The 14,108-nt window shown below is 34.2% G+C and overlaps 1 non-coding gene across 1 annotated transcript; it reads left to right on the top strand.

Moving 5' to 3' along the window:
* The first annotated feature begins 4,996 nt into the window (after nucleotides 1-4,996).
* Nucleotides 4,997-5,129, top strand: LOC126028756 (small nucleolar RNA SNORA51). The gene has a single exon (XR_007502472.1). It is a non-coding gene; the product is annotated as a small nucleolar RNA SNORA51 (small nucleolar RNA).
* Nucleotides 5,130-14,108: the final 8,979 nt, after the last annotated feature.

Genomic DNA, 14,108 nt, shown 5'->3' on the forward strand with positions numbered 1-14,108 from the left:
CACCAGATAACTGGTACTAGCTCATTGGCTAGTGGGTGAAAAACACTGATTTGAGATATCAGTGAGCCTATGTTTCTCTGTAGATACACACTATTTCTATAAGGTTTCCTTGACATATAGATCAGTATTTCTTAGTGACATCACCATAGTGTCTCTCCATAGAGCTAGTAATTCCGATCTTGAATACTTCCACTTCCCTCCTTTGGCCCAATTATATAGTTTTGCTGCCTCAACACTCTAATCTGTAAAATGAGGATGATGAAAATAGTACCTATTTTCAAAATGCTGTAAGTACTTAATTATATCCATTCATGTAAATTCTTAAGCATTGTTTTTGGAAGATAATTCTTGTCTTGATCATGAAAACAAAACATACAATTTACAAGCCTTAATATTGAGTCAAGAGCAGATGCCCATATTTATACTCCTTAATTATTTTTTGACATAGGTTCAACTAAATATTTTTTCCTTTTTAATTTCAAATAAAGAGAAATTAACCTTCCCAGAGCTGGGCTAGTTATCTTATTTTTTCTATGGAGCAATTTCTAGTGTTACTGTGATCCATTTAGTGAATAGCCTTTTGGCACTTCAGAAGCATTTCCCACTTCTATGTAAATGGCATGATTAGATGTGAAAGGTGATCTTGACTGCTGCCATGTTAAGACATTAAAATAGTAATTCAATTGTTAGTAACCCCTTCACAAATAACTATTCAATCCACTTGTGTTTAATGCCTCCACATCTTTGCATGCTTCTCTTTGAAACACAAAACAGTATTGATTTCTCTTCATAACCAACTAAAAAGTGCTTTGAGCACTTTCATCATTTCATTATCCATCAGCAAATAAGGAAAATAACATGTAAACATGAGCAAAGCAAGTCAATGGTTGCTTTTAATCCCCTTTTCCCATAAAACTCAAATATAAAGTGACTTTTGAATAAATTTAAACGTCTGTATTTGGAGACATCACAGAGCACAAGTATTGTGAAAAGCTATGGGCACAGGAATGGAAACTTTAGTCTATTTTAACAGTTATAACATCTCCACAGACAGGGTGCCATCTGCAGTAGAAATCATTATTTACAAAGTTTTAGAGATTAGAAATCTGAGGTCAAGCTACCCATCACGGTTAAGGTTCTTGGTAAACTCTTTGGTTTAGAGACTATCAGTTTCCCTCTGTGGTGTTTATGTACAAGAACTCTGAGGGCTCCTATTCTATTCTGATAATGAGACTGTTTTATTTTATCAGATTATGCCCCTCTTACTGTGTTTAATTTCTCAGTTGTTAAATTACACTCTACTTTTATCCAAAACAAAGACCTTCCCAATTTCCTTTCATTTCACTAACCCTTTTGACTTGTAAAAGTCCATCTAGCTTATCTCTCACGCAACCTCTCCTCCCCCCACCCCCGTTGAATTCAAACTGTTCAATAAAGAGTTTTCAGTTTCCCAGGTCCAGAGAGACCTTAAGGGGAGAAGGACTGGACTCCATGATTTTCCCTCTATGACTGACTTGCTTTATTAATTCTTCATAGCTACCCTACTTTAGACTCACTCACCCAAGGTTGGGAATATGGTGTGGAGATCTATTTTATACTCAGGGTTTCTATAGTCACATCATCACCAAAGTCTCTAAGATATGCATTTGGCGGTATACAGTTCAGTCCCTTAGCTTGGTTTGAGGATTTATTCACTTACCTACCATGCCATTTTAAGATAGGAATAGGTGGATCTGATTTTACATCTCTGATTTCTTGAACATACTAAAGGGAGTCATATGGTAGATGTCAACATAAGATCATTTCCTACTGAAATGAATATGGAAGCCTATTATGTTATCTTATTTTATACATGAAGTCAGGTATCTATGAAGCAGTATTTAAACCATCTGGGTATGACAGGAGGAGCTCATGCTATTTTTTATGATTATGGAAGTTTTCTGTATCCATTATTGTATTCTTAAAACAGCATATTTTAATCATATAAAAAGTTTTTATGTTAGTTTTCATAGGTACTTAGATGTAGCATAAACTTTGTTTTCTTTTTCATCTAACTTCAATGTCATTACACACTTATTAAAGTCTTATAAAATTTTTGACAGCCAGCCCAAATATACTTTCCAATGATCTCAATGTAGAGACCTCAACTGAGACTCTTTTATTAGTTGGCTAACCATTTTGTGATCTTTAATTTGGGCAGAGGGTTGAAATTAGCATAGGATGAAAGGATTCATTGTTGACTCCAGAATGCAGATGCAGCTCAGTATATTGTTCTACAATGACAAAGAGTGAGCTGGAATAGGATTTGTAAAAATTAAATACAAAAGGAGACTCTAGCTGTCTCTTTTTTTCTATTGTTAAAGAAATGCCACCTATGGTTACTACTCTGATCTCTCCAAAAATTGTCTGAGTCTGGGTAGTATTGTGGATTAGGCATTTAAGCTCTGAGGACATTTATTATTGTAAATTTTGTTTACTTTGCAGTGGTCCTCAAACTATGGCCTGCAGGCCACATATTGTATTTGTATCTGTTTTGTTTCTTCATTGCAAAATAAGATATATGCAGTGTGCATAAGAATTTGTTCATAAGTTTTGTTTTTACTATAGTCCGACCCTCCAATGGTCTGAGGGGCAGTGAACTGGCCCCCTGTTTAAAAAGTGTGAGGACTCCAGTTAGGGTCTTACCTGACAGTAATTAAGGTAATCCTAGTTTTATATTCAGGGATCATAGACTCAGGGGATTATATTAGGTGCTGGGGAAAAAATGATGAGGAAATCATCGATGATGATGAATCTGTAATTTCCTCTTCCAATTTCTTAGATTCTGCTAGAAGAACCCAAAACTCATGAGCAAGAGACCAGACCTTCATTACTCACAAGGAGCAGGCTGTAGATATTTTATGGTGGTATCAGTTCCTCTATTTCCTTTAAACCTTTGTGTGAGTATGTCATAAATGGCATGATGGGTTGTCAGGTATTCTGGATGATAGTTCTTATTCTAGTGAATTTGTGTCATTTAGAAAAATTCTGAAGACAACAAATCTTCCATTTTTTAAGAAATTACTCATAAATCTGTTTATAAACTCTGTATTGAGAGATACTTGACCTTACACCAGAGGTTAGGAAACAAACTCTCTCTTTTCTCTTGTAGCAAGTCTATCTTCCTAGGCCATTTTTATGCAGATATTATAGTAAAAACAGTCAAAGACAAAATCCAACTTTCGTTATGTAGAAACGTATACAGTTGCTTCTCATCTTCTGTTTTTTCAGATTTGTCTCTTATTATGTTCTTCAGAAATGCTTCATGTGTTTATTTCTTTCAGATGTCTAACTACTTTATCTTTCTATAGTACAGTGATCAATTTAAATTTAAAAATATTTTTCTTCTAGAGATAATCTCTGATGGCATACAATCCTTATGCCATCCTTATCAGGTAGCTTAGTTCTCTAACTAAGGTTTCTGAGACATTTGCTTAGTCTAAATTTGTTCTGAGAACTTACATTTATTTTTATAAATGGTGGGAAATAGACATGTAGATAAATATTTGCCTAAAGCTACTACTGAAGGAAAATGTCTTTGGTTCAAATCTGCTTATATAAATTAAGATATGTGCATGGTAACCAGGAAAAGTATGTATAAGTAGTTTCCGGGAAATACAGGAGAATCTAATGAAATCTTGTCTATTACTTTTTCAAATTAAAGCTTAGAAAAATCAAAAATAATGGGAACAACCTTTGTTGGAGAGGATGTGGTATGAAAGGAACTCTCATTCATTGCTGGTGGGAATGCCCTTTGGTCCAACATCTATGGAGAAAAGTCTGGAGAGTGCTCAAAGAACTCAGAATTGAGCTGCCATTTGACCCAGCAATTGCTCTCCTAGGCATATATCCCCAAGATGGAAGGACATTCATTCCAAAATATGTATGCACCCCACTATTTATTGCAGCACTCAGTATAATAGCCAAATCTTGGAACCAACCTCGATGTCCAACAACAGATGAATGGATCATTAAAATGTGGTACATATATACAATGGAATATTACATGGCAGTTAGAAATGATACAATCACAGACTTTGCAGCAACGTGGATGGACCTAGATCATGTTATGTTAAACGAAGTAAGTCAGAAGACAAAAGAAAAACACAGAATGGTAGCACTATTCTGAAACACCTAGAATACATAAAAAACAAAAAAAGGACATTGAAGAAGCATAACTGCTAGAACCACAAAGAAAGACTTCATAAACTCCATTCCCTGATCCTCACAGCCACCAAGATCTCTAGAAACAGGTCTGATTTTACCATCCAAGATAAAGTAGAAGTCTTCCACATACCACGAAAGCAGCAAGAGGAGAATAAATGATCTATTTTTTTGACATCTTTATTTTGGTGTGGAGATTACGGTTGATGTCTCCAATATTATTTTATTTTATTTTGTTTTGTCTTTCTCTTTCTTTTTGCACTTGAGTATGATTTGATTTCAGAACTGAGATTATTGTGTGGTGCCTGTCTTTATTGTTGTGGTGCTTATCGGTTATTTAATTCGATATTTTTTTTTGTGTGTGTGTGTGTGTGTGTGTGTGTGTATTGTTGTGGTATTTTAATTACTTTTTCACATCCTCTCTCAAACTGAGTTTGGAAGCCTCTAGACAGGACTCTGCCTATTTTCAGTATATTTGATTTTTGATTGAGAAGAGGACATATTAGGTGATGGGTATTCCCCTGATTTAATGTGAATATGTACCCAAAATACTACAGTGAAAGATATGTAAGCCATTATGGAAAAAAAAATTGTGTTTTTAATCAGAAACTTTCTTTGACTTACATGTATTATTATTATATTAATTATATTATATGTTATGTCACTATATTATGTTATATTAGTTTACCTTATTATGTTAATCAATTTTGTCCTTTAAATGAATTCTTACTTAAAAAAAACAAAAAACAACTTTAGTTTGCCCTGAAGAAAAAAAAAATAAAAGATAAAATAAGGCCTCCCAATTCTTACCACAGGCTGTGTTCTTTACACTGGCTGTATAGAAAGAGGAGGTACAGTAAAGGCACCCCATATACACCTCAACACAGGCCCCTTGCCGGGTATGTATTGTGAATTGGGGGACAAAAAAAAAAAAAAAAAAAGCTTAGAAAAATCATGATCTCTATGGTTTCTATAAATTATACTTCTAAAACAAAGTAAATAGAGGTATTTTCTAATTGCCTACTTAAAATATATTGTTGTGGCTAATAAAATAAACCAATATAAAAACATTTAAATATAAATGTCAGTATTAGCTAAATGTTCCCCTATGGGCTTAGTACTGTTATATCCAGTATGTGCATCCCTGTTCTAGGGTAATTTCTAGTTTTGTTACAAATTTTTTGAAACATAGAGGGACCATTTCAAAGTTTTTACTCAAGGGCTGTATGTGACTATGAAAATAAATTAAGTTGATAGCAGTGAGAAGTACCGGAAATTTGAAATTGTTGGCCTCATGAAAATGGGGGTAGAACCCAACTGAGTATGTAGATAGAGTGGGCCAGTGTTGACAGGTCCCCTGACCTTTCACATAACTAGACTGTTGAACTTGTAAGTAAAATACAGAATTATTTTGAAGCTTCAAAATTAATTAAACTTACAGAATAATTGGGAACATCAAATAATATATCTCTGTTTCTATGTCTTTATAAAAAGTACAGTCCTATGTTCTGTAGTTTTTATTTTCCCTTTGTTGGGGGCACACCAACACACACAGTGATGCTCAGGGGTTACTCCTAGCTAGATGCTCAGAAATCACTTCTGACTTGGGCATCCCATATGAGGAGTCAAACTGCAGTTTATCCTGGGTCAGCTGCATGCAAGGCAAATGATCTACTGCTGCACCATTGCTCCTACCCCAGTGTTCTGCGGTCTTTAAAAAGGGTTATTTTACTATCAAAATAGTAACGCAGCTAAGATTTTACCATGTCAGGTCCTTTCAGTTCTGCTGAGACCTAATTTTATTAGTCATAAAACTAAGTGATAAAATAATTTAAAAACATACTTATGTCTAATACACAGTCTAGGGGAGATTAAAATATCTGGATGTTCTTAAAACAAAATGTTCTTTGGTTCATGTTTAGTGCTATATAATTTTCCCAATGATCTCATAAACAAGATGGCCAAAGTTGCCAGACTTCTTGCGTATGGATAGAAGCCATAATGGTATTTTGTAGGAGCCATACCACTTTTTATTAATTAGCCTTAGAAATTACTACACATTCTTCTGCCACACTCTACTGGTTTGGGACAGTTTAGATAGAATGTAACAACCGTCTCTCAATTATATGGTTTCAACACTCTACTGTAGAAGTATATACACTCCTTTGTTACAGAATTTGTCATAGAATGCATTCAATGTATTTTACTTATGATCTACCAATTGGTTTTGCTGTTCTAGTAGTAGTAGCTGTAGTACTGTGCCTCTTTAAGAGTATCACAAACAAGCCTTTTCCCTAAACTACCAAGTTTTACTTTATTTTATTTATTTATTTATTTATTTTTGGTTTTTGGGTCACACCAGTTGTGCTCAGAGGATACTCCTGGCTATCTGCTCAGAAATAGCTCCTGGCAGGCAAGGGGGACCATATGGGATGCCAGGATTCGAACCAACCACCTTACGTCCTGGGTCGGCTGCTTGCAAGGTAAACACTGCTGTGCTATCTCTTCAGCCCCCAAACTACCAAGTTTTACAAAAAAAGATTGATTCCATACATTTTATTCAAAAAAATAACTCAACTAAACTAACTCAAACTATACAAATGAAAATTACATGAGGACAGTTCCAGTAGCCAGCCAAAAGTTTAGATTACTAAAAATATTTTTGGAGACTGGTCTGGAACACATGAAAAATAGCTCCAAATTATTAGAATTAAATGAATTACTAGAACTTTTATTATCCTTCACATAAATAGGTCAAATGAAAAAGGTAATTGTATTCTTAGCTCCAAGTGGACAAGACAGAGGGAGATTAATTAGTCATCAAGGGATAAATTGGCAATGGAAACTGATTTCTTTTTTTTTTTTTTTTTTTGGTTTTTGGGTCACACCCGGCAGTGCTCAGGGGTTACTCCTGGCTCCATGCTCAGAAATTGCTCCTGGCAGGCACGAGGGACCATATGGGACGCAGGGATTCGAACCGATGACCTTCTGCATGAAAGGCAAACGCCTTACCTCCATGCTATCTCTCCGGCCCCTGGAAACTGATTTCTAATGAAATAGTTAATGCACCTGACATTGTGTTGGAGCAAATAGATCAAGAGGGCAAGATATGGTCTTTCATTGGGATATATGAAGGAAAGTTGAGACTTCTTAAGGGAATTTGAGCTGGAGTACCAGCTCCACATCTTCATGTCTTCTTGACACATGGTATATGATTGAGCAAATCATAATATGAATCCTTTTACTCTTGAAAGCAGATATGTAGGAGGATTTTTTTGAGGTGCCTGAAATACAGAAACTGAAAGTCAGAGTCAAATGTTAATACAGCTTATGTACTCACATCATAAAAGAACTGCAATAGCTGAACCCTACAGAAATGAGATTCTGATTCTGAACATCTCTTGCACTCTCTGCACCTTATTTCTATCTAGATATATCTAGACAATCTCTCTTCATAAATATTTACTGTTTCTCAAAGGTAATGCAACTAATCACTGCATTTTTCCTTTAAATCAAAAATAAAACAAGGCTTAGATCATATAAAAATTTCAGGAGTAAAATTTTTATGAAATAGTCATGTAAATTGCTCTATCTAGTAGTTGTGTTATTACTTTTCAGTAGGAATGTTTGATGTTCACATTACATTTACTTTTGTGCTGTGCTATGGAAGGAGTGCCTGTTTTTGTATACCATGCTTCAAAAATGCTTCACTTTGAAGTTAGTTTTTACTGAAAACAAAAAGTGAAACTTACTTTTATATGAAACCTCTGTCAAATGACAAGGCCACTTTCTAAATTGGGTTTCTTCTAGACCGCCTCTATTTTTTATAATTATGTCAATATATATATGATATAACAATAATCTGTACTCTAAGAATTATAAATCTTTGGTTTGGATTAGCTCTGTGCTGCTTGTTAGCCACATACAATAAGAAAGGTTTTGTACTTTTTAAGCTATAATTTTTCAAGCTGAGGAAATAAAATGGATGGACAGAGATCGTTTCTAAAATCTGTTATTTTTATTGTGTACGTATTTATTTTGCATGTATATATGTTAGGAGATATATTTCTTTATCATGAAATTAATTACTTTCCTGTATATATTTTGTGTTTTTTTTTGGGGGGGCACATCTGTTTGATGCTCAAGGGTTACTCCTGACTATGAGCTCAGAAATCACTCCTGGCTTGGGACCATATGGGATGCCAGGGGAACGAACCGTGGTCCGTCCTATGCTAGCGCTTGCAAGGCAGACACCTTACCTCTAGTGCCACCTTCCCGGCCCCACCTGTATATTTTTTCAATTTCAAAAGTTAAGTTTTTATAAAAAGTCAAGTGGAAACTCTACTTTTGATATTGATAGAAGGGACAGGGGGAAAATGATAGATAATAAGCAGGCCAAGATAGGTTAGTTTTCTCATTGTAAAGAAGACTGTGCATATTTTCTGGCCTTTGCTACTTGTTAGTCTACTTTCTTTTTTTTAGCTATTTACTTCCATTTAACTCTAGAAATATCTCTTGAGAGACCTATACTCACTCTTTCTCTTTGTCTCCCTCACTGTATATAGGGTTATATATATGTATAATTTATCTATGTAAAATATATAAGATATATATATTAATATTTATATTATGTATAATCTAACATACATAATATAGTATACAAATATATAAAATATGTATACATATTTGTACATGGGAAGGTTCCAATGCAGTGTCTGGCAAGACTCAGCCCTCTTTTTGAAAAAATGATGGTTTAGTATTATGCCTAGTAATGCTGCTCAGTGACAGTCATCACCAAGTGCATAACTAGTAAATCTTGGTGGACAGTGTTTTCAGGTTCTCTTCTATACAGAGCATCCACTCCAGCTCTTTGATCTATCTTCCCATTGCAAAAACATTATTTTTGTCTAATGCCCTTGAGGTTGAGGTTTATGACAATTTTTTTCTCTGCAATGAAGTTCAAGTATTCATTATAAATCTGTGAACCTAAAGTTATATCATTATTGATTATATCTACCAATTTTAATGTCAATAAAAAATCAAGCTCACCACAAAAAGTGGTGAATGCTGTTAGGGAAATAACTACACTAACAACTATCATGACAATGTTAAAGAATGAAAGAAGTAGAATGCCTGTCACAATACAGGCAGGGGTGGGAGAGGAAGGGGGCATTTGTGATGGGAATATTGCACTGGTGAAGGGGGTGTATTCTGTTTATAACTGAAACCCAACTACGAACATGCTTGTAATCACAGTGCTTAAATAAAGATCTATATTAAATAAAATAAAACAAAAACAATTTAGAACAATAAAAATATATAATACATGGATATATACATTCACATAATTACGGATGGAATTTTTGAATAAAATATGTTCTTATCCTGCTTCTTTATTTAAGGAATCTTTTAAAATAGAAAGGTAACAATTTCTACATATAGAAGTTGAGGAACATCAGTTGAATTAAGTTAGTCCTTCTTTAACTCTCCAATAAATTTTTCTATATTAGTAAACTTTGATTGGAGAACTTTGTATAATTCACAGACTTTAAGAGAATAATCAGATTTATTTGTGATGTGGGAGGATGAGAGGTTGTTGGCTTCTCAGTGTTACTTTATGACTCAACTCCTTAGACTTTCACCAACCATATTTCTCTCATTCACTTTCTTTTTTCCTTTTTTTAATGGATGAAAATTTAAGTTTACCTGTTATCTTTGCGGAACAAGTAAGGATTTAAGAAACCCTAACCTGAACAGAAACTCATAATTATATTTGAATTATGTTTGTTTTAGTACTTTTTATTGGTGAACTGAATGCTCAGCAGTATCAAAAGGCAGTGTTCTGAAAGTCAACTCTAATACTTCACATTAATTTTGAGCTTATTCATTGTAGTGTTATTAGAGGAATGACAAGATGCCATATGGATATAGAAAGAAGTAGGAGACTCTTACCAGAAAAGATTGATGATGGGGAAAGAGAGAGTGCATAGTAAGGGCTGACATTTTCTGCTCTTGGAAATGACAAAGAGGAACTAAATGAAATAACTCTAAAGTAAAAAGCATTTGGAATGTATTAAAACACAAGCTGCTTGAGTACTAGTGGTATTTAAGTGTGTTGACTGGGTTGCAAATGTTCAAGGAGTGATGAGAAACAATTTTAAGACAGTCCTTTAATCCTTTTATTTAAAAAAATAAGACTAAATGTGATTTCAATAAAGTAAGGAAAAAAGAGAAAAGAAATGAAGAAAGGGAAATACAAGGATGAGCCCTTTCCTTCCATCTGTTTCTCCTGTAACTATAAATTGATTTCAAATTGACCTTTTCACTTTAGATAATTTACTTATTGAAGACATCCCCATTTAAGTGCTGTAACATACTCAATGCTATATTAGCTGATTTTTGATAAATTCATACATTAAGAATTTTTATTCAGCAGCTGCAGTCAATGTAATGGTATCTGGTATCACAGAGATGCCAAGAAACTAGAAGCTAAGGAAATGTTTGCAAATTAATCTAAAGGGCCTAACTGCATTATGGATACCTCAGTGAACAATTATGAGCAGGAAATGGAGTAAACAACCAAAGCAAATTACCGAGAGTTCAACATTGATGTCCAGATCTTGATATTACAAGATTGAGCAATGCAGTGGATTTGGACGTGTCCCAAAAAGGTCATTAAGAGAATGAGTTCTGTTTTTCTTTTAATGTTTACAATTTACTCCTGAGGATGTTTTTATTTCCTAAAAATAATCAGACATCATTTAGATAGTTTTTAATCATATTTTTTAACTAATGCCAAGTTGTATGCATTTTTGGGGGAAGTGGAATAATCAGGGGTTACTTCTAGCTCTGCACTCATGGATTCCTCCTCGTGGGTCTCAAGGAACCATATGAGATTGCCAAGGATCAAATTCTGGTCAGCTATGTGCGTGATAAGCACCTTACCCACACTACTATTTCTTGGCACTTAAAGTTAGATGCTTTAGCCAAAGTAATATTCTCATTATCTTAGAGATAACCTGTGGAGAAGCTTTTATTGGAAGAAGAGAATAGTCTGCAGTCTTAATCATATATTGGAAATTTCAGAATATTCATGAACAGTAGCTAAACACCTTTAGAGGTGAGATATGAAACTACTGTTTAACTTTATAAATAAAGAAATTGATTTTAAGAAAACACAGAGGTATCCCTTGCTCCTGAAATAAAGAATCTGAGTTCCTCAGATGCAAAACTCCTAAAGACTCCTAACAAAATAATAGAGCCTCAAACAAACATGATATCCGAGTCCAGAAAGTGAATACCTTTCTCACCTTTACCTTTCTAACGCCTTAAGACTATCCATTCTTTTGTTTGTTTGGTTTTGGTTTTATTGGGGTGGGGTCACACCCAGCAGCTCTCAAGGATTACTCCTGGCTCTATGCTCAGAAATCGCTCCTGGCAGGCTCAAGGGACTGTATGGGATGCGGGATTTGAACCACTGTCCTTCTGCATGCAAGGCAAACGCCCTACCTCCATGTTATCTCTCCGGCCACTACTATCCATTCATATACATAGCCAGAAGTTACCTGGTATAATCTGGCATAATATAATCAAATTAAATCTCCCTGTGACAGTGATTTGGGTGTGTCAAGGCCTGGTTTTGTAGTAGCAAAGATTGGCATGGGAAACCAGAATTTTTTATTTCATCCATATGGGTTGCATTCACGAAATCTACATGGTGACATTTGAGCTGAGAAGGTAACAACAATCTAGGTCTGTGACCTTTCAAGAAAAATTCCAGGTAAGGAAACAGTAATTACAGTCCTCTAGTGACAGAAATAAAAGATGCCATTGAGAAGCAGAAAGCTATCTGTTATGGTTGTATCATGACTTGTAGGATTGTGGGGTACATACTTAGGAACTAGCTGCAGACTGGAAAAATATTATGGTCTGTTCACACTGAAGTACCTACAACTGTTCTAAAAGCAACTTGTATTTAAGGATTTACAAGGAAAATTATAAAATATAATTTTTAAAATGTCAGTTTCTCGGCAAAATATATTAGAACATACACAAAGTAAAATTATATAGCCAAATTCAGCTGTAAAATTGTATAATAAATTATATAGTTTTATATATAGTAAACTATTTTATAGTAAGGTAGTTTATTTACAAATATAATTATGGCCTCCCAAATGTTCCTTTATAGCCCCTGGAGACCCTGAGCATCATTTAGGTTCCCAAGTGATTTTCAATAATAAATAATAAAAAAATCGTCTTTCATCCTAGATTCAAAGGATTAGACATTTAGATCCAATTGTCAGAGTATCACTGAGAGTAGCCCTTGAGTATCCTGACTACTACTTGGATGAATATTCTCAATAAAAATTATGATTAAGGCCCGGAGAGATAGCACAGCGGCGTTTGCCTTGCAAGCAGCCGATCCAGGACCAAAGGTGGTTGGTTCGAATCCCAGTGTCCCATATGGTCCCCGTGCCTGCCAGGAGCTATTTCTGAGCAGACAGCCAGGAGTAACCCCTGAGCACCACCGGGTGTGACCCAAAAACCAAAAAAAAAAAAAATTATGATTAATACTTTATATTTCTAAGTTAAAACATAAAATATGTGATATTTTACTATTTTGGAAGCATTTATCTTTGTTTTCTCAGAGTAGTTTTTTAATAAGAGAAAAAATTAGAGGTGGGGAGAATAAAGAAATACATGTTCTAGAGAAGACAGGCTTCTTCAAAGTAGGAAATCCAGTATTTTATCATTTTTATGTAAATAAAACATGGGAATGTTTCCTTTTTTTCTCCATGATTACTTTTAAATGGTTATTCTTATGAACTCAATTATATTTTATAATACATGTGATAGCATAGTCCAGGATTTTGATCAGCAATCAGTAGTAAATTTTTAGGCCCAAAATAAAATATACCGCTTATACATTTAAAAATCATATTTACTTATTTATTTTTGTTTTATAAGCATAAGAGAAATACAAAGAAAGAGTTGTCTGGATATTTAATAACATTTTAATAAAACTTTTTTAAAAATATATATTTTTAATAGTAGAAAAAACCTACTTTGACCAAGCTAAAAAATAGTACAGACATAGAGGTTGAACAAATAATACAACAAATAGGGTGCTTGCCTTGCATGCGAATGACCCAGGTTTGATCCCTGATATCTGATATGTCCCCTGAGCTTCACACAAAGCAATCTTTCAGCTCAGAGCCAGTAAGCTCTGAGAACTTCTGGGTGTGCTCCCATCCACTGTAAAAAAAAAAAAAACTAAAAAAATTTCATAGATAGGGAATATCATGTTTTTCTCAAATATGTTTAAATATTGATCAGCACATATTCACTAAATGAAACAGATACCAAGATCATCTTGCTCAACTAAAAAGTATTTTTGAGATCCTGTTATTCAGGAGTATACAACTATATCTTATCTACATAAATATAGCAACTGTGGAAAGAGCTTATTTCCCCATGTACTTTCTGTTGTGGAGAAGTCACTGGTAGTCAAAGGAGAAAACTTTTATTTAATGCTTGAAGTTTACTAGATCTATAACTTTAGGCAGTATGCCTTTTTCTGTCTTTCTAGATGGAGACAGGTGACTTATCTTGATTGATGCCTCAAAAATATTATTTAAAATCTAAAAACAGATATGTGGGAATAACTTTATTATGTATAAACCAAATATACCATCTCTCTGCACTTTGTGCAGTGGAATCCTTTAACAAATCTCATCTTCATTTTCCTGTTAATATATCTTGATACTGTTCCCATTGTCCGAGAGTAAAGTGAAACAATCCTCTGATATGACCCCATGCTAAGTAATTCCTTAATCTCTTCTCTGTGGTGATTCCTTTCTTCTATATATCATAATATATATATATTTCTTTTTCTATATGTCACA

This window comes from Suncus etruscus, chromosome 14 (genome assembly GCF_024139225.1).
Source record: "Suncus etruscus isolate mSunEtr1 chromosome 14, mSunEtr1.pri.cur, whole genome shotgun sequence".
NCBI lineage: Eukaryota > Metazoa > Chordata > Mammalia > Eulipotyphla > Soricidae > Suncus > Suncus etruscus.